A 22400-nucleotide genomic window follows, 5' to 3' on the forward strand; every position below is an offset into this window, starting at 1 on the left:
TCCATCTACTGGCTACTGCGTCCCGACTCAATTATATGCCACACGTCTACACTCAATGGCAAGTGGTCTGAAAGTTGACGGAGGTCGGTTGGACTGGTTTCGGGTGTCATCAAGGGTGTCGGCATGATAAGATTTTAATTGGCTGGCATGGAAAACTGGGTGGAATTTTATCCATGAGGGTAGCTCGAGATGGTAGACGATTTGTCCAATTCGGGAGACGATCTCGCAAGGCCCTTCGTAAGGAGACTAGGGTGAACTCTCCTAAAAAGTTGAAGGTTGTTTGGGTGGAGCTTGAACATTATTAGGTCGCCTATTTGGAAGGGATCAGGTCTTCTACCTTGGTCAGCTCGGGTAAGGTTAAGGTTTTCTTTTCATTCCCTGGTGAAGGTTTGGATTTCTTCCCTAGTACTTGACTACAAATGTATGTGGGCACTACGGCAGCTGGCCGGTGATGACTTCAAATGGACTCTTGTTCATTGTCGAGGTCTTCTATGCATTGTAGGAGAGCTGCGTGATGTCCAGGAGGTGAACCCAATTCTTCTGTATGGCGGAGATGAAGTGCCGAAGATATTCTTCCAAGAGGGAGTTTGTTCTCTCTGTCTGTCTATTTGACTCTGGGTGGCTGCTGCTAGAGAAGTTCAACTGCGATCCCATGAGCTTGAAGAGTTCAAATGTATGTGGGCACTACGGCAGCTGGCCGGTGATGACTTCAAATGGACTCTTGTTCATTGTCGAGGTCTTCTATGCATTGTAGGAGAGCTGCGTGATGTCCAGGAGGTGAACCCAATTCTTCTGTATGGCGGAGATGAAGTGCCGAAGATATTCTTCCAAGAGGGAGTTTGTTCTCTCTGTCTGTCTATTTGACTCTGGGTGGCTGCTGCTAGAGAAGTTCAACTGCGATCCCATGAGCTTGAAGAGTTTTGTCCAAATTGTGCTGGTGAAGCAGGGATCACGATCACTGACAATGTTTTGTGGTACGTCCCAATACTTGACAACGTGTCTAAAAAATAAGTATGTTGTCTCCTTGGCGGTGCATGACTTAGGTGTAGGAATGAAAGTTACATATTTAGAGAATCTGTCAACTACGACCAGAATGGAAGCATAGTCTCCAACTTTGGGAAAGTCGCTGATGAAGTCCATAGAAACGCTCTCCCAAGGGCGCATAGGGATAGGTAATGGCTGAAGTAATCACATGGGTTTCTGGTGACCGGGCTTGTCTTGTTGACAGATCAAGCAGGTCCTGGTGTACTCTCTCACATCATCCTCCATTTGAGGCCAATAATAAGCATGTTGCAACAAGGCAAGGGTGCGCTGCCAGCTAGGATGTCCAGCCCAAAGACTATCACGGCATTCCCGAAGAAGCTTCTTCCTTAAATCATCAGCTTGGGGAACAAACACTCGACCACCCCGAGTGAGTAAGAGATCATCTTCAACCCAGAACCGCCGAGTCTTCCCTTCACGTGAAACTTGCATCATATTACTGGCTTAGGGATCCTTCTTGAGCCCTTCTCGGATGCGGTCTTTAAGGTCCACTGAAATTTGGCACGCAGACGGTTTGCTGGAGGAGAGGGCACCTAGTTCTGTCTTCCTGCTGAGAGTATCGATAACCTTGTTCATAGGTCTAGGCTTGTACTCCAATGTCATGTCCAACTCGGCCAGAAAGTCTTGCCAACGTGCTTGCTTTGGGCTCAACTTCTTCTGAGACTGGAAGTAGCTGGTGGCTATATTTTCTGTCTTCACAACAAAGTGGGAGCCAAGAAGATAATGCCACCAAGTGCAGAGGCAATGAATAATGGCCGCCATCTCCTTCTCTTGCACTGTGTATCTTTGTTCAACCTCATTGAGCTTACGACTTTCAAAAGCAACAGGGTGGCCATCCTGCATCAACACACCCCCAATAGCAAAGTCTGAAGCATCAGTATGCATCTTATAGGGCTTGTTGGGGTCCGGTAGGTTCAGCACCAGTTCTTCTGACACAGTCTTCTTTAAGTCTTCAAAGGCCAAGTTACATGCTTCTGTCCATCTCCATGCACATGTCTTCTTAAGGAGGTCAGTCAAAGTGGCAGTCTGAGCTGAGTAGCTTGGTATGAATCTCCTGTAGTAATTGACAAGCCCCAAGAATGAATGGAGTTCTATCAATGTGGTAGGGGGCTCCCAGTCTTGAATGGCACTGACCTTGGTGGGGTCCATGCTGATGGTGCTCACGTGGATGATCTGCCCAAGGAAGGCCACCTCTTCCCTAGCAAATGAACATTTTTCCTTCTTCACATACAAGTGATTCTCCCGTAGTACCTGGAATACAATGCGGAGGTGGTCAACATGCTCCTCCATTAAACTACTATAAATTAAAATATCATCAATGTAAATAACAACAAATTGATCGAGGTAAGGATGAAAAATGCAATTCATCAAAGTATAAAAAGTGGTTGGGGCATTAGTGAGCCCAAAAGGCATGACAAGGAATTCAAAGGACCCATATCTTGTGACGCAGGTGGTCTTGGCTTCATCACCTTCAGCAATGCGGACTTGATAATAGCCCGAACGCAGGTCCAATTTGGTGAAGCACTTGGTATGGCTCAACTGATCAAACAAGTCTGCGACTAGAGGAATGGGGTACTTGTTCTTGATGGTGACCTTGTTCAAAGCCCGATAATCAATGCAAAGGCGAAGTGGGCCATCATGTTTCTTCTGAAATAAAACTAGTGCTCCATAAGGAAGCTTGGAAGGTTGGATAAACCCAGCTTCCAATAACTCACTCAACTGCTTCCTTAACTCAAAAAGTTCTAGAGGAGCCATGCGATATGGAGGGCGAGCTAGGGCCTTGGCACCTGGTTCCAACTCGATCTTGTGATCAACTTCATGCCTGAGAGGCAATGTCTTTGGGAGCTGTGGTGGCATAACATCTGCAAATTCACTCAGAATGGCCATGACCTTTGGAGTACACTTCTTAGAACTGAATCCTGTGCATCAAGGTTCACCATGGTGGCTAATTAGGTAGCCTCGCCCTTTCGAACACCCTTTCGAAGCTGCAAGGCTGATAACTGCTTGTTTGGTTGGTCAACCCTAGGCATGATTGGTACCACGCAAGGCAAGGGCTCTTCAAAGATGCAAACAAAATTGAGGAAGGGCACGAGCACCGCCTTCACCTGAGATAGAAAATCCATGCCCAAGATAACCTGGAAATCAACCATAGGAACTACAGATAAATCAACAAGCCCTTACCAGTCGCCCACTTATAGTTCTACTCCATGAGCCACCCCCTTGATGGGTTTGGCACTAGAATTTACCGCCTTTAACCACCTCGTCTCCTTAGTTGGAATGAGCTTCAGGTGTTGTGCCTCTTCCACCGAGATGAAGTTGTGGGTGGCGCCTGTGTCAACCATAGCTTTTGCAGGCCTCCCATTTATGGATATCCCAATGTACATCAGCCCTTCTATGTGGCCATTTAAGTATTCTGGGTGGTCCCTTTCTTCTTCAAGGCATTGAATCTCTGTAAGGCCCCCATCTTTGGTTCTTTTGTTTCTTTCTCCTCATCACTACGTTCATCATCACTGAGCTTTGTGAAGAGGGCATTCAACTTTCCTCAATTTGGGCACTCCCTTGTCTAGTGCTTGCCTCCACAAAGGAAGCATGGTGATGGAGAGGGTCTCTTGGCGAAGTTCCCATACCTGAAGCTAGACTCCCCCTTGGGCTTTCTCCAGCTCCTCCCATCATTGGGCTTGCTGTATCCAGTTGAGCCTTTTAGGGCAAAGTAAGGCTTCTTGTCTCCTCCTGGCTTGCCTTGGCCTTGGAAATTGTTAGGCCTCGGCCCATTTCTGTTAGGTCTTCTGTTGTCCACTAACTATTCTGCAACCTCCATGGCTGTGGCAAGGTCATTCACACCTCGTCGTTGAAGTTTGAGCCCAGCCCACTGTTGAAGGCTGTCCATGAAGTTGAAGAGCAAGTCCTTGTTTGACATGCCGGTGATTTCAAGTGACAGGGCAAAGAACTCCTTCACGTACTTGTGCAAAGAGCCTATTTGTTTTAAGTTCTTAAGCTTTCAACGGGTCTGGTACTCCACATTCTCAAGATAAAAAGAGCCTATTTGTTTTAAGTTCTTAAGCTTTATCTCAGCTTTCGACGGGCCTGGTACATAACAACCGTGCGAACCTTGGCTGACTCCTCCACTAGTTCAGTGGTGGAGAAATACTGTTCCATCTGCCACAGGAAGTTGTCAAGCTCTAGGGCATCACAGGCCCCTGCGTAAGGGGTAGGCTCACGAACTTTGATCTTGGGTGGTCTTGGGGTGGTCAACGAGTTGGCAGCACTGACCATCAACTTCTTCAAAAGGGTCACAAATTAGTAAAAAGGCACTTTATATTGCATGGGAAGTGGCAAACACAAGCACACAATTTAGTGTCGAGAGGATCTCGTGCTTAACCTTTACACGTCTTAGTTTCACTCAACTACCTACCTCCCCTCAAAGAGTAGCTTAAGCTTTTGGGGGAGTGACAAATGATTACATTATATTCTTGGAAAATCATACTACTATTTACAAGAAATGCCATTGGCAAAACCCCCCTTACAAAATGAGTACAACAACCCACCCAATACACTGACACACTAATGGCACCTCAGCAAGCTTCACCTGTGACAATACAGGTATGGATTGCACATTCTAACCTACGCCAAGGGTACCAGCCCCTACCCTACCCTCCCGATTGGACGGTTTTTTTTTTCAATGACAGATTTTTAGCGTGTATGGGTTTTGGGATTCTACAATAATCCTTATAGGTACAGATAGGATATAGTATTAGATTAAACCCCATCCTCCTTGACTTGCATAATTTTATATACTATGTGTTGAATTTAATAATATTTTAAATTTTATATGGAAGGTAATGGCTAGTTTATGTTTTTCTTACATGTCTTAATCAAATAATTAGAAATTTTGATGTTTATTTGTGCTATTTTACTTATTTATTGTTTATATATGACAATAAATAATAAGAAATTAGATGCGGATTCTAAACCCAATACACCCCTACCCTTGAATGTGGGGAGGGTTTTGCACTTTCATGTGTGGAGAGGTTTTGGATTCTCAAAATCCAACCCGCTACGGGTTTTGGGGCGGGTACAGGTTGGGAGGTGGATAGGGTCTAGAATTTACAAAACCTGCCGAGTTGCCATCCTTATATACAGGTTATAAAGTGCATGTGGCTGGTTTATAATCACTTATTCACTTAGGTGGTATTTGGTGCAATTTTTTTTGTGTATATTTCGGTCTATGAGAATCTCAAAAGATAAAAAGATAGTTTTTTTTCTCCGTTCATATTACATAGACCAAACGATGCAAAGACGAGCACGTGGAAAATTTGAAAAAGCCAAAAATCAAGAAGCTCCAAATGAAGCTTTTGGTCTTTCTATGCTGAAAATAGCTTTCCAACTACTTTCAATAACCCATTAGACCATGATGCAAACCGATTGTCTTGATCTTTCCAAAAGCTCAATGCTTCCTCTTGTTGAAAGATCTACCTAGAAAGACCTGCCAAATAGCCTCTTAATATTTTACATTGTATTTATGGATGGCGTGGAGAAGAATGGTTGATCTCACAACCACTATAACAGCTCTCAAGTTCAGCTAATATGCTATTCATTGCCAATACTTGGTTGGGACAAAATTTTCCCTTTTAATAATGGCTTTTTATGGCTAAAACAATTATTCTCTTGTTTACCTAGAAAATAAAAGAACATAGATAAATGCACTTGCTTGGGTAAATTTTTCCTAATAAACACTTACCTGGATAAATTCATTTACTTGGATAAGTAAATTCTCGAAAAGTGAAATGAGGTCATAGTGCGGATTATATTGATATTAAATAGGTATTATTCTTTTTCACCCAACCCAAAAATTTTAAGCTTGGGCCTAAGTTTTCTGTTCAGGCCAAGGCCTAAGCCTAATACTCTTCAGTCCAGGCTTGCAATACATGTTAACTAATATTATATACATATATTATTATATCTAATAAGTAAAGTCAGAGTATTATTATATATTATTAGTAACATCATATAATGTAATGTAAGGGAGAATGACTGATCAACCCGGCTTAGAATTCTTTAGCCCCACCGTACGGGGGGATGAATCCTGATCGTGAATTAACATTAAATCCACGGGAAAGATGCAATTTATAGCCATATAGGGGGGCTACTAGTAGACTATGGGGAGCTGTAATTCAGAATTCTGCAGTGAATTGCATAGTACTTTTCCCTATAATAGGGGGAATGATTGAAGATATTTATACATTACTTTGGCATCAAATTGCAATTTTTGATATTAAATATAAAATAATACATATAATATATTTATACATTATGTATTGCTAAAATATATATTTGTACACATATATATACATACATATGCATACGCACACACACACATACACACACATATTATACTTAATACATATATGCACTGATGTGACACGGTCTACATCATTTGTCGAACCGGTGACCCTTGATCCGGAAGCAAACTAGTATAACACAAAGAAGAAAGAAGAAAAAGAGAGGTTGTTTCATAAGAAAATAAATTTATTAGTAAATCACACAACATTTTCGCTGCATTACTCTCAAACAATAGGTGTGATGATAAGTTGTTGATTGAAGCAGCAATCGTGGGGAAATTGTGTCCGGATGATGTGGATACAAGGTTGTACACACCAGGCTGGGCTACCTATCATGACCAAAAATGCCAATGTTCAGTACAGATGGGGCCCAAATGGGACCCATAGTGAATAATGGCTTATTCACTAGTGATTGGTAGCCCAACCTGTTGTGGATAATTTTGTCTCCACCTAATAATTTGGGATCGGGGAAATTGCCCTTCTTCCCTAACGAGCAAGGTTTAAAGTAACGATATGCAAGTATTGGGAAAAGGCGTATCAATACTAAAAACTATGCGCTTTCTTTTTTTCTAATTTTTTTTTCAAAACTTCATTTTAAAGAGCTTTTTTTAGGGGAAAATCTATGACATAGAAAGAGTTTTGACCAATCAAAATTGACCCATAAATTTTGATAAATGACACCTGATTCACAACCATGTTTATAATTCCAATTTATTGATCAATTGTTTTTCCTATACATATTGATGGTGTGCAATCCGGCTGGTCCTAGCTATCAACGACCTTGCCTTTGAACGGAACTACAGGGAACCTGAAACGGAGAAGATGAGGAAGCTCCGAGGGGAACCCGGTATGGATGCTCCGAAGCTCAAGTTAGAATTCTTCAAAGGCAAGATAAAACCAGATGGCGCAAAGTTCGCATACCTTGTTCTTGGGGGGTAGCGAGCCTTTTATAACCACCTCGCGCACTCACTTCTAAGCTTCTGTCAAATTGGATATGATTATTTCTAAGCTCCTGCCAGTTCGGATGTGATCCCCTCTGGCTGGGCAGAACCGCCACTGCTCTCTTTGTCGGAGCCGTCTCTGCGGCTGGTGACGATAGTGGCAGGTGGCGGCGGCAGGTGGCCATTGAAGTGCGGCTGTCAAGTGTCCTATCCCAAGTCAGTCGAGTGCACCGCCCTCAGATACGGACACCCTTGGTGTCAGGTATGGTACATTTGTTCAGTCTAGCGTCCTGGAGGCGAAGTGCTGGAGTGGTGAGCGAGACGGTCTTAAGTTCGGATAGGGGAGTGTCCCGAACTGCCATGAGGTGGGCCAGTTCGGGTCATTTGCCTTGTGTGAGGCTTGGGGCCTAAGAGTTCGGGCTCCTTGTAGGGAGTTTGGGCTCCTTGTAGGGAGTTTGGGCTCCTTGTGGGGAGTTCGGGCTCTTTGTAGGGAGTTCGGGTTCTTTGTAGGGAGTTCCGGCCCCTTGTAGGGAGTTCCGGCCCCTTGTAGGAAGTTCGGGCTCTTTGTAGGGATTTCGGGCTCTTGGTTCCTCCCTTCGGTGCTTGCGCTTTGGGCACGCTGTTATGTCGAGCTATTGCCCTTGCCACGTGTTGAATGATTACGAGGTCGGGCCAAATCTTCCTTCATCAATTGCCCCCCACTCCTCGCTCAAGGGGCTTGTCTTGGCGCGAGGAGTTTGCGAGGTGGCAGGTGGATTTGTCCCGTACTTTGAACTGGTTGACTGATAGCGCGAGGTGTTCGTCCGGAGTTGCCCGGGTTTTCTCGAGCGCCAAAGAGACGAAAAACGCGCCAATCTATCTAAAAAATGCTGACAGACGTGGCAGCGCACGCTTTTCTCAAATTTCAAAAAAGCGCGCCGCTGGAAGACGTGGCAGTGGGTCTTTTCAAATGTTGAAAAAATGTGCCACTGCCGCTTTTAATGCGAGGGGACGTGCGCTGGTTCTGTCAGTTTCAGAAAGACGTGCACTGATGTTCCGTCAGTTTCAGAAAGACATGCGCCGGCGTTCCGTCAGTTTCAGAAAGACGTGCGCCGACGTTCCGTCCGTTTCGGAAAGACGTGCGTCAATAACGTCATGGTCTTTGCGGACGTGTGGTCAGCGTGACTGCGGACCGTCGGATTGGTTTTGATCTGAGCCGTTGCTTCTTGGTCACTGTGGGTATAAATAGTGGGGGGACCCCAGCCGCTGTCACTTCTGTGCTTTTCTCTCGAGCTCGCGTTCGAGTTTTAGCTCGCGTCTAGGCTTTCAGTTCGCGTTCAAGGTTTTTGCTCGTTCAAGTTCCCGTAGTCTGCTCCAGCCTTTTTCCGGGTGAGTACCTTTCTGGAATCCACCTTACTCCTCGATGTCTAGCTCGGATAGCTTAGACGGTTCTTCAAGTGGGTCCGATGCAGGTTCCACGAACCGAGTTGCATCCCCAGATAGGGTTGCATCCCCTAATAGTTCTAGCGAGCCGGAGGTAGAGCTCGAGGAAGAGTTCAAACCCGTAGGCCGAGTCACCTCGGGTAGTTTGGCGTCCACCTCTCATCGGGGTCGGATGTTAGACAAGTTTGGCCCTTCGACCATGACGCCTGAGGGGCTCAAATCCCTTATTACCTATTATAACTTGCCTGGGGAGTACGCTTATTTCATACATTCGGGTAGCTTTCCTTGGGAACATGGTCCTGATGAGATCGTGATATTCCGGGAGCAGCTCACCGCGGGGCTGCGACTGCCTTTCCTTCCCCTCCTTGTCGAAGTCTTGAACCACTTCGGCGTGACGGTCGGCCAGTTTCACCCGAACTCCATTCGAAATTTGGTGGGGACAATCTCCTTATTTTGCGAAGAGGGCTTTCCTTTAGACTTGGAGATTTTCTCTTCCATCTTAATGCTTAAGAAGCAAGCGGGTCCCCTTCCCGGGCGTAGGCGGGCGTATTATCTGTCTCCTCGCCCGGGTTTTAAGCTTTTACATGAACTTCCCAACAAGGTCTCAGCGTGGAAGCGGGACTACTTCGGGGTGCGAAGTGTACTGGGGTGGCCGTTTCAGACCGGGTGGGGGATGGCCGCTCCTGACTCCGGCGTTACGCTTGACAAAGAGACGGTGAAGGGCCTCCGGCAATGGGTGTGGCTTGGGCTAAAGTGTCAATAGTATCTGATGGAGGTCAAGCTCATTGCGGCTGGCCTGAATTCGGGTAGGTTCCTCACTTAGAGGTTCTGTTTTGCTCTGTCTCTCCTGCTTTTTATTGATGCTGAACTCTTTTTTGCAGGTGTGATGGACTCAGAAAGGACTTGTGGTGGGCACTTGTTCCAAGGCATGAAGAGGAGGAAGCGAGTCACCAAGCGAACTCGCGCCAAGCTGCCCCGGGATGCGGAGCCCGAGGTGCCGAACTACCCGTTAGAGGATCTACCCAGGGAGCCCGAGATGGCTCCTCCAATGCAAGAAGCAGCAGGGGGCCCTTATGCTGAGACTATTTACACGGGGCTCCTACCTACTCTGGTGCTCCTGCTTACCCTGGGTCTGCTCATACGCGAGCTGGGCCCTCAGGCTCGGGGGCCCCAGTGGATTTCAGGAGTGTGCTGTCGCCGACCCACGCTCTTCAGAAGAGTAAGGAGGCCATTTTCCCCGAGGAGGTTGCGGCGTGGACTAATCTCCCTCTGCACCAGGTGGCCTGTCGTGTTGTCACTCATGCCATGGTGGTAAGTCAAGACTTTTTTTTTTTTATTGAGCTCTTTTGCTTTTATTCTTCTGTTGGTTCTTTTGATAACTTGTTCTTTCTTTTTGGTAGGTGAACTCTTCTATCCATGCCTTGGCGGCCCAGGTGGAAAGGAGCTCGAGGCAGGCGCGAGCTGCCGAGATGACTTCACGAGCTGCTGAAGCGGCTGCTCGTGCTGCCGAGGAGGCTACCCGTGTTGCACAGATCAGGCAGGCGAGGTCTCAGAGAGACGCCGAGGCCATGGGAGTAGTGGTGAAACACATGGTGGACCTGAGGCTGGATTTGCAGCATCAGATTGAGTACCTTCAAGAGGACATTAGGGAGAGGACACAGATCTTTTCTCAAGGTATCAAGGATGCCAAGAAGAAGGCCATCGATGAGTACATCGCCTCACCGCGCTTTGATGATCTGATGGTGGACTCGTACAGAAGGGGTTTTAAACTAAGCCGGTGGATGATCCGGAATACGTACCCCGAGCTCGACATCAGTGCTATATCCACTTCGCGCATAACTCAGGAGATGGCCAATGCTGCTGATGGTGAGCCAGATTCCGAGGGCGAGGCAGGGCCTTCGGGTATCGCTGAAGTGCCTTCCGATAATGAAGAAGTAGCTCCGGGCCTGTGAATTTTATTTTTTGTTCGAAATGTACACTCCCTTATTTTGAAATGGAATGGCTTTTCTCTTGGTTAAGTGTTGGTTGTTCTTTCTCCCGAACTGAACGTATTTGCTGAGCTGACCATATGTCCGGTCTGTTTCCTATCTGGGTTACCGCATTCGCACAGCTTGTTTTGGTGTTTAATACTCTGAGATGCCGATGTCTCTATTAGCTTATTGTCTCCGCTTTGCTTTTGGCTCACTTTTCTTAGATTGCCTGTGCCGAGGTACTTTCGTTAGCTCGGCATCCTAGCCCTTGGGCTTTGGTGGCGATTTTATCCACCTCGCTTGGTGGTCTATAGGTAGTATCACCTTAAGTTGACGATGTTCCATGCTCGGGGTACTTGCTTACCCTCTAAGGTTTCGAGCTCGTATGCCACCCCGAGTGCTTTTTTTACTCTGTAGGGCCCTTCCCAATTTGGTCCGAGTTTGCCCACGCCGGGTTCGGGTACCATGATATTACGGAAAACCCGGTCGCCGACGCGGAAGCTCCGCTTCTTTACTCTGGTGTTGTAGTACCGAGCTACTTTTTGCTGGTAGGCCGCTGTCCGGATGTGCGCGAGGTCTCTTACCTCATCCAGTAGGTTGAGGTTGGTGCGTAACTCATCTCCATTTGTCTGATCGTCATATGCTTCTAGTCACACTGTAGGTATTTCGATTTCCGCCGGGATTACCGCTTCGGTGCTGTAGGTGAGGTTAAAGGGGGTCTCTCCCGTGGTGGTTTTTTCCTTAGTTTGGTGAGCCCATAGAACACTTGGTAGCTTGTCCGCACACAACCCTTTAGCTCGGTCCAGTCGTGCTTTCAGTCCGCGGAGGATGGCTCTGTTCATTACTTCTGTCTGACTGTTTGCTTGCGGGTGTGCGATCGATGTGAAGTTTTGACGAATTCCCATATCTTGGCACCATTCTTGGAACTTGATATCCTTGAACTGTTTGTCGTTGTCGGAGATCAGTATCTGATGTAGCCCGAAGCGACATACTATGTTCCTCCAAAAGAAGTTCTGTATGTTTCGGGCTGTGACCGTTGCTAGAGGTTCAGCCTCTATCCACTTTGTGAAGTAATCTACTGCCACCACTAGAAACTTTCTCCCACCTGTTGCTAGCGGGAAAGGCCCCAGGAGGTCGATGCCCCATTGCGCAAAGGGCCATGGACTGGTGAGGTACTTGAGGTCGGCAGCAGGCTGATGGAGGATATTGGCATGCTTCTGACACTTGTCGTATTTCCTGACGAGCACGACCGCCTCTGCCATCATCGTTGGCCAGTAGTATCCTTGTTGAAGTGCCTTTTGGGCGAGGGCTATGCCCCCCAGGTGTCCGCCGCACAGACCTCCATGGGTGTCGCGTAGTACGAGTTCGGCTTCGGCAGGTCGCAAGCAATGCAAGTAGGGGAGCGTGTAAGACCATCGGTACAACCGTTCGTCTATTATGACGTATTTGGCTGCCTGGCGTTGCACCCTGTTGGCTGCATTGCGGTCCGCAGGGAGGGATCCATCTAGCAAGAAGCTCGCGAGTGGGTCGGTCCAGCTCGGCTCTGCTTCAAGGATGGGAGCGACCTCCTCTGCCCCACCGAGAATGCTAGGCCGAGGTAAGTTCTCTATGTACACGGTTCTCATAGTGTTGTGACTCGTGCTGGCTAACCGAGATAGGGCGTCGGCCTCAGTGTTCTTTGACTTCAGGATTTGCCTGATGAAGTGTGATTGGAAGTTGAGCAGAGCCTCCTTTACTTTTGCCAAGTATGCGATCATAGTGAGATCGCGTGCTTCGTATTCGCTCGTAACCTGGTTGACCACGAACTGAGATTCACTACAGATAACTATGTGCTTTGCTCTTACCTTTTGCGCTAGGTTCAGCCCGGCTATCAGCGTCTCGTACTCCGCCTCATTGTTGGATGCTGCGAACTCAAAGCGTAGTGCGTATTCCAACTCAGAGGTTTGTCGGTCAAGACCACGACAGTGTGAGCCTGGAAATACGGGCGGAGTTTCCGAGCTGCAATTACCAGTGCATACGCTAGATTTTCTATCTGCGGGTATCTCGTCTCCGCTCCCTGCAGAATTTTTCTAACATAGTAGACGGGCCGCTGGACCCGATCTGCTTCTTTTATTAGCACCGAACTGACCACCTCGTCACTTGCCGAGAGGTACAGTTCTAAGACCTCGCCTTCCTCAAGCCTGGCTAAGGTTGGCACGGTAGCGAGGTAGCTTTTTAGCTCGTCGAACGCGAGCTGGCAGTCTCGGGTCCATTCGAACCCTTTGCCTTTGATTGCCTTAAAGAAAGGCAGACAGCGGTCTGCCGATTTGGACATGAAGCGGCTCAGAGCGGCTATGCGGCCATTTAGCCTCTGAACTTCTTTCACTTTCTGGGGTGGTCTCATATCTAGGATGGCCTTTATTTTGTCCGGGTTGACCTCAATACCGCGCCGGTTGACAATGTACCCTAGGAACTTACCCGAGGTGACACCGAAGACACATTTGTTGGGGTTTAGTTTCAATGCTAAATCGACGCAGAATTTGGAAAACAGAATCTAAGTCTTGTATTAACTCCTGTGAAAAATGCGTCTTGACGACCATGTCGTCTACATAACACTCTATTTTTGTGCCAATTAAGTGCTGAAATAGCTTATTTACAAGTCTTTGGAAGGTCGCCCCAGCATTCTTTAGTCCGAAGGACATGACCTTGTAACAGTACAGGTCGAACTCGGTTATGAAGCTGATTTTTTCCTCATCGGACTGGTCCATCCTGATTTGGTTGTAACCTGAGTAGGCATCCAAGAAGCTTAGCAACTCATGTCTCGAGGTCGCGTCCACTAGGCGGTCAATTCTGGGGAGGGGGAAGCAGTCTTTTGGGCAAGCTCGGTTCAGATCGGTGTAGTCGACGCACATGCGCCACTTGCCGTTTGCCTTTTTCACCAGTACTTGGTTGGCCACCCAGCTCGGGTAATGAACTTCCCCTATGAAGTCTGCTGCGAGGAGCTTTTCGACCTCCTCGTTGACCGCCCTCCAGCGCTCTGGGGCTAAGTTGCGTTTCTTCTGTCTAATGGGTCTGACTACAGGGTCAGTGTTAAGTTTGTGAGTTATAAGGCTGGGGTCAATACCGGGCATATCGGCCGCGGCCCATGAAAAAATATCTAAATTTTGAAGTAAGAAACTCACCAATTCGACCCGTAGAGGCTCCTTGACGGAAGCACCGATCTGTATTGTCCGAGTTGGATCCGTAGCCAAAGTCGGAATTGCGACTGTTTCCTCAGGTGGCGAAGCTCGTTCCTCGCCCTACTCCGTTGGCCGCTCCAGCTCGAGGTCGTTGGTCGCCTTGGTTTTTCCCTTCAGGGCGGCAACATAACACTTGTGAGACTCAAGCTGGTCACCCCATGCTACCCCTACACCGAAGTCTGTAGGGAACTTCATTGCCAGATAGTTGGTGGAGACCACTGCCCGCAGAATATGCATAAATGGCCGTCCTATTATGGCATTATATGGGGAGGGGGTCGCGACCACCAGGAAATCGTGGTTGAGTCTGACCGCACAGGGCCATGTGCCGACTTCCATAGGTACTGTTATCTTTCCGAGGGGCTTGACTTCCTCTCCGCTGAAGCCCACCAGGGGAGTGTTTGAGGGCTTCAGCTCGCTTCTTTGCAACTGTAGCTGGTCAAATGCCGACTTGAAGAGGATGTCTGCCGAACTACCTGAATCCACAGGTACGCGCTTGACTTCGAAGTCGCTGATCCTTAGTTTTATGACGAGCGCGTAATCATGGGGGTAGTGGACACCTCGCACATCGTCTTCTGTGAAGAAGATTGGTTCTTCTGTCTTCAGCCTCTTTGGAGGGTTCTATTCTTCTCGGGCTGCCTCGCGAACTGACGTCCGGGCTCCTGCCGAAGTGCACCCTGCTACCACCGAACCTCCCACTATTACATGGATGGTTCCCCGAACTGGCCTCTCTTCCGGAGGCTGTCGTTGCGACGCCTCGGCTGGTTTGCTGCTGGACTCGGGGGCATCCTTTTCGTGCTCCCCCAGCCGACCTGCCTTATCGTTATTATTATTATTATGCTGTACAAAATTTCTCAAGTATCCGCGACGGATGAGTCCCTCAATCTCGTCCCGGAGATTATTACATTGCTCGGTACTATGACCGTGATCTCTATGAAAACTACAGTACAAATTCTTATTTCTCTCGTTTGGATTCCCCTTCAGGCGAGGTGGCCACTTCACGTATGGGGCATCTTTGATCGTCATCAAGATCTCGGTCCGCCTCGTGTTTAACGGCGTGTAATCCGTCCAAACTGATAAGGGGGCTCACCTTCTTTTTTCCTTTTCTCGACCCCGCCTTCGGTCCTTTGGTTTATCTCTTCCTCTGTTCTCATGAACTTGTCCGCGAGTTTGAGGAATTCGGCCATGGTCGCGGGCTAGCTGGCTACCATGTGCCATTTAAACTCCTTGTGCGTTACTCCTCTCTTGGCCGTCGCGAGCTGTACCACAGGGTCTAATTGCGGTATCTGCAAGCACGCTTCATTGAATCGCTTGATGTAGCCCCTGATGGATTCTCCTTCTCTCTGGACTACTCCGAAGATGCTTTCCTCAGTTCTGGGGCACTGCTTGCTGGTAACGAAGTGTGCTGTGAAGACCTGCACGAACTGGGTCTAGCTTCTTATTAACCCGGGGGTTAGGTTCCTGTACCAGGTGCGGGTCACCCCCCTGAAGGTGGTGGTGAAGGCCACGCACATGCATGATTCACTGGCCCTAGCGAGGTGCATTTGGGATTGGAAAGCATCGACGTGGTCGTTGGGGTCAAAGGACCCATCATACTTGTCCAAAGGTGGAAGCTTGAAGTCTTTGGGCATGGGGACTGCTAGGAGTTCTGATGCGAGGGAGGAAGGAACTGAGAGAATCGGGGCAGCTTTTACCTCGTCCGAGCTCGCCTCTTCCTTACCTCTGAGCTCGGGTAGGACACGGGTGGCAGTTCGACGACTTCGCCAGCGCCTTCGTTGTTGAGTTGGCCTGGTACTGGCGCTGCTGGCCTTTGTGTTGTTGAGCTCGATGGGCCCGGAATGTTGGTAGTTTGCTGCCAGGGCGATGAATTGGTTCTCTGTGAGCGGGAACTCGGGCCTGGAGCGCCGAGGTGCTGACCTTGCGGGCGAGGTTCCTGACCCGCCTGCGAGCTGCGAGGCGGGGGTGATTTTCCTTTCCTTTCAGCCTAGGGATGAGGGCCCCGATCGGTTGCAAATGGATTTACAAGAGGAAGAAAGGGCCCCGATGGTAAAGTTGAGACCTTTAAGGCTCGTCTGGTGGCGATAGGGTACACCCAGAAAGAGGGCATTGATTATGAGGAAACCTTTTCGCCTGTGGCCATGCTTAAATCCATTAGGATCCTGCTAGCTGTAGCAGCATACCATGATTATGAGATTTGGCAGATGGATGTCAAAACTGCATTCCTGAATGGAGATCTTACTGAAGATATCTATATGCAGCAGCCGCAAGGCTTCATTGCTGCAGGTCAGGAAAACATTGTATGTAAACTTAACAGATCCATTTATGGGCTTAAGCAAGCTTCTAGAAGTTGGGACATCCGTTTTAACTCTGCTGTCAAATCATTTGACTTCGAGCAGAATCCGGATGAACCCTGTGTCTACAGGAAGTACAGTGAGGATAAGGTTACCTTCTTGGTTCTGTATGTAGATGACATTCTACTCATTGGGAATGATGTAGGAATGTTAACTACAGTGAAAGTATGGCTTTCGCAACAATTCTCCATGAAATATCTTGGAGAAGCCTCCTATATACTGGGTCTTCGACTCTATAGAGATAGATCGAAGTGGATAATAGGATTATCCCAATCTGCTTACATTGACAAAATAGTCAAAAGATACAGCATGGAAAACTCCAAGAAAGGAAATGTTCCTTTCAGGCACGGAGTCACTGTCTCCAAGAAGATGTCTCCCAAGACTTCTGAGGAGATTGATGGCGTGAAAGACGTTCCCTATGCCTCTACCGTAGGGAGCATCATGTATGCCATGCTGTGCACTCGTCCTGACATTGCTCAGGCAGTGAGTGTAGTAAGCAGATTTCAGGCCAACCCAGGACAGGAGCATTGGACTGCTGTGGAAAACATACTTAAGTACCTTCGAAGGACAAAAGAGTTTTGTCTGGTGTTCGACGGTAGCTCACTACAGATCCAAGGGTATACAGATGCCGATTTCCAGTCAGACCCAGATGATAGAAAGTCTACATCTGCATATGTTTTCACGATAGGATCGTGTGCTGTTTGCTGGAAAAGCAGCAAACAGGGGTCCACTGCAGACTCCACGACCGAGGCCGAATACATTGCCGTAAGTGAGGCTGCCTTATGAATGAAGGTGTTCATTCCAGAATTTGGAATTCAGCACATCACCCATTCCACTGTTGTATGACAACGCTGGACCTATGGGAGGAAAGTGTAAAGAGGTAGCATCAGCGGAGAATGTGGTAGACCCATTGACTAAGCCACTGTCACAGAAAGTGTTTGAGAAACACGTGGAAAGCATGGGACTCCGGCTAGTATCTGTTGTGTCGAGCTGTTGCCCTTGCCACGTATTGAATGATTACGAGATCGGGCCAAATCTTCTTTCATATTATAGTCGAACTCTTTTTTTTAGTATTTTTTATTATGTGTTTCAGAAGTAAAAGTAAACGCTGCGCAATATAAGAGGTATCATATCGATATTTTGAATTTTGCTAATGAGGCTTGCATCATTTTGGTAGTCCCACCTTGCTGGACCAACTGCCAACCACTTACGACGCCTCTGCAGAATTTTTCTTCATCATATGCGCGCATGCACCAATCAGACAAGAGATGAAACAAACAGACGTGGTGGGTGCCGAATCATCTATGGCTGCCCGTTCTCTGTGTAGAAGAAAACGATTTTAAAATTAGTAAATTATGAGGACACGCAGCATATAGCTATTAACAATAAAGCGCCATCTCTTCAATATTATACAGGTTAATCTCATCTTTTGTGTCTCATGCAAGATTTTGTATATATACAACTAGCTAGACAAGAGATTTATCATTTCGGCCAAAAACTGAAAAACACAATCAAAATCAGTATTGTTTATAATTTACTACTGTTTGTTTTGGTGTAAGAAAAATAGTTCCCATCAGATGTTAAAACAATGGAAAATTGTGGATAGGCTCAATGCAGATTTTTGAATATCACTGTAAAGTTATAAGTATTTAAAATGTTAAAAACCCTCATTTTATATATCAATGTATGCCCGTGAATTAATATCAATTATGAGCTGACACCTACCCCAATTGTACTTTAGGCCTAAAAATTCTGATCCTCGGCTGAACTGTCAGTCTCTCAAACAATAATGCAATCAATAAAAATATTCTCTTATTATACACGACCCCACTATACAGTCCAATAACACCCTGCTTTATGCTAATAATACTATGTTCCCCCTGAAATTTGGGACATTGTTGCATCTACACTCCCTCCATTATCTTGAGTAGATAGAAGCAGGTAAAATTACCAAAATACTCAACTTTGATTATTTGAATGGATAATTGGCTTCTGATTTTGTCCTTCACTATTAACCATAAAATTCACAAATTTTGTGTTTTTCTACAATTTTTGTATAGTTTGTTGAATTATATTTTTAATACTTTTTTTTATGTTTGTTTACTTTTTATTAAAATATATATTTTATTTTTATCATTTTATGTGTTTTTTGTGTTTTTTAAGAAACATATTGAATTTGTGGATATATGGATCAAAGCAGGTGGGTAAGGGTAAGGGTAAGGGTAAGGACGGGTCCTAATCCATTATAAAAGCAAGATATAGATGACTCTTTTTTAGGATATTTTGGTTAGTATAAAACCATATGTTTTCATTTAAGGGTTAATCTTGATCTTTAAAAATTTGAAAATTTGACATGATGACATCAACAATTTCGATTAACATTCATTGAGTTAATGAAAGGGGTGTATAATAATGAGAAAAAAAATATCAAGGGAGGAGAATACTATTAACATAAATTAGATTACGGATGAACCACACTTGCTAGAAATTTCGGGGAGGTTTCAACAATTTACATATTTGTATTATTAAACTATTGGAAACTGAGGCTATGTGTCAAACTGAGAACCACTAAAAGTTCACACCTGTATGTTGTCAAGTCCTGTCGTTCACAGCTTGTCCCTTTCTATTTTCCAAAGGACACCTAGAGATGTGGACTTAACAATAAATTTGCCATGTTTTTTTTATATTTATGAAAATCGAGTTGAAAGCTCAGGTTGGTGAGTGAAGCACGTCGCTACCGTGTACCAACATGGTAAAAGATGTTTGGGGTTTTTACTAAATCCTAACTCCACCATACAGTTGGGATTAGGTGTCGGGTCGGACGGGTATGGGTGAAGGTATTTATAATTTTGAGTTTTTTAGGTCTCAGTTTAATTTAGAATTCTGAGGTGGAATGTAGCTTATTTATCCCAACATGTGTATCCCCTACTCTCAAATTGGGATCTTCTTTAGAGGTGAGTAAGAAAAATCGAAAAATCAATTAAAATCGAATTGAAATTTTGATTAATCGAATTGGTCAGTTTGGTTTCGGACCGATATTTTCAAAAAAAAAAAAAGTACCAATCAGCTTTGGTTAACTAATATAGAAAACCAACAGTTAATTAAACCGACTATTATACATATATTTTTTTATATTATATAAATTTTTTATATTATTTATTATTTATTTATAATATATATTATAAATATAAAAAAATCAAAAAATCGATAAGCCGAACCAGTCAACTAGTTAACTGGTCAGCTTTGGTTTAGTTTCAATTACCAGTTTTTCAGAAACTAGTAGGACCAATTTGGTTTCAAAAATACATGAGCATCCCTACTTTTCACAGGCTCACACTAACCTTATTGCCACATCCCATTGTGTATTCGGAACATCTTCATATGAATAACAAATACAATTACAAAAGATGTTCCCAATATAAGACAAATCTAGATCACCTGCCAACAAAATAAGTTCCAACCCTCCATCATGGTGAGAGGTGTGGTGTTAGATAAAGTTAGTAGAAGGTTGGAACGTGTTATATTGGCAGAAAATCCTTATTCACATAGGTTAGGACACACTGTGTTATCTGTGTGAGATCCGGACCCCCTAGTCCTTACTCTCCAACAAAATAAAATAAATTCAAATGTGCTACATTTTTCCTTTTTCATTTTTGCATTTTTTTAATATTAGAGAAAAAAACTACTAAAAACTGCTGCAAGTGACTTAAGCACTTATATTGCCTTAGTGAGCCGAGCTGGAATATCTAGCTATTCGGCTTGGCTCAACTCGAATCCACCCCTATAGTTTTGAAAAAAATAAAATAAAACTTAGACTTACCTCCCTTTTATCATAGTGCTAGGAGAAAATGTTGACATAATGTATTATTTTTTGAAAATACCCATTTTACCTTTATATCTATCAATTTGAATGTAGATTTATTAAAATACCTCCAAAAGAACTTTTAATTTTCAATTAAAAAAACCCTTGAGTCAAACGTAACTTTACTGTGTAAACTCGTTAAGTCGAATAAAGTTTAGACTTTAGAGGGACAAATTTAACATTTTTAATTATGCTAATAAAAATACATTTTTAATTATATTGAAAGATGCCCTAAGCAAGCAATAAGGACAATTTTGCAACTTTAAAATTTCCATTACGACAATAACAAAAGGGAGATAAACTGCTGATTCCTTGAAAACTACAAGAGATGTAGGTGTTTGTTGAAGTTGGGAGGTTTTTTATGATTGTCATGAACCTCATTGGAAGTTTTTTATATTTTATCAAAAAAAACCCCAAGTAAGCCCATAACCTAAAAATAAAGTAAACCTCCACGTGCTATGAAACTGATTGCTATTGTTTTAGCATGTGTCAAAGGTCCACAGCCTGTCACAACAAAAAAAAGTCAAAATATCCCTTGAGACCTTTGAAAGGTCATTCGATTGGAAGAAGCCTTTGAAGCCTTCCAAAGGACATTCATTCAAATGTACAGACCTGTCCCACCATAAAAATGTCAAATATCCCTTGAGACCTCTAAAAGGGGGAGAATGACTAATCAGCCCAGATCAAAATTTTATATCCCCAAAATACAGGGGAATGCATCTTGACCGTGAATTGATGTTAAATTCACAGGTGGGATGTGATTTATAGGGGGGAGAGGGTTAATAGTAGGGGGGCCTGGAATTCAGAATTCTGCATCGGATGTATCAGTATTTCTCCGCTTTAAAAGGGCATTCGATTGGAAGAAGCCTTTGAAGCCTTCCAAAGGACATTTATTTCGAAAAACATGGAAAGAGAGAGCTGGGGGAGGGGGGTGGAGAGACGTTCAAATGCACAGATATAGAAATATAAATATGTCAAATACTGTGTTATGTTGATAATTATTATATTATAATTGATATTATGTTAGATAGAAATAGCAAAAGCAATTCCAACATTCCACAAGTCTCAGTTTGGAAGGAGTACAAATGCAAATATGTAGTGTAAAACTTTATATTTTTTATGTATTTGTACTTTTTCTAAACTGAGTTTAAATAAAATTTTAAATCTTATTCCAATTAGGGATGGCAATTTTTTTCATTAGCCCACATCCACATTAATGATTTTCTCCACATGGGTATGGGGATGGGGAAACTTTTGTCTTGTTCATAGGGACGGGCTAGAGATGGAGAAAGCACTCCCTGGCCTATGGGGCCTTCGATTTCTGCCCCGTGGGAATCCCCACTTATATATATACTAGTAATTAAGCATGTATGTTGCACATATGAAATTTTTTTTCATATTAATTATTTGAATTTAGACATATCATAGTTAAGATATAAACTGAAAATTAATAAAAGTAACAATATGACTAAAAATAAAATTAAAAACTTGTACTAAATGTGCACGTGCAGAAATTTTATATTATTATTATTATTATTATTTGATGATAAGCAATCCGATCGGTCTTAGCTGTCAACGACCTTGCCTCTGAACTGAGTAGCAGAGAACCTGAAACGGAGGAGATGAGGAAGCTCCGGGGGGAACCCGGCGTAAAGGCTCCGAAGCTTAAGTTAGAATCCTTCAAAGGCAAGGTAAAACCAGATAGCGCAAAGTTTGCCTACCTCCTCTTTGGGGGTGGAGAGCCTTTTATAACCACCTCACGCACTCACTCCCAGACTCCTGTCAGGTCGGGAATGAGTATTTCCGTGCTTCTGCCAGTTCGGGCGTCATCGCCTCTGCTGGGGCAGAACCGTCACTGCTCTTTTTGTCGGAGCCGTTTCTATAACTGGAGGTAGCGGTGACAAGTGATGGTGGTAGGTGACCGTTTGAAATGCGGCCGTCAGGCGTCAGATCCCAAGTCAGTCAAGTGCGCCGCCCCTGGATACGGACTCCTTCGGTGTCAGGTATGGCGTGGTTTGTCCAGTTCATTGCTCCGGAAGTGAAGTGCCTGGAGCGGTGCGTGAGGCGGTCTTGAGTTCGGATAAGGGGGGCCCCGAACTGTCATAGGACGAGCCAGTTCGAGTCTCTACTTTGTGCGAGTCGGTGCCAAAGGGAGAGTTCGGGCTCCTCGTAGGGTGTTCGAGCACTAAGTAGGGAGTTCGGGCACCTTGCAGGGAGTTCGGGCTCCTTGCAGGGAGTTCGACCACTAAGTAGGGAGTT

Source organism: Nelumbo nucifera, chromosome 7, assembly GCF_055504915.1.
Source record: "Nelumbo nucifera cultivar China Antique chromosome 7, China Antique-T2T, whole genome shotgun sequence".
Lineage (NCBI taxonomy): Eukaryota > Viridiplantae > Streptophyta > Magnoliopsida > Proteales > Nelumbonaceae > Nelumbo > Nelumbo nucifera.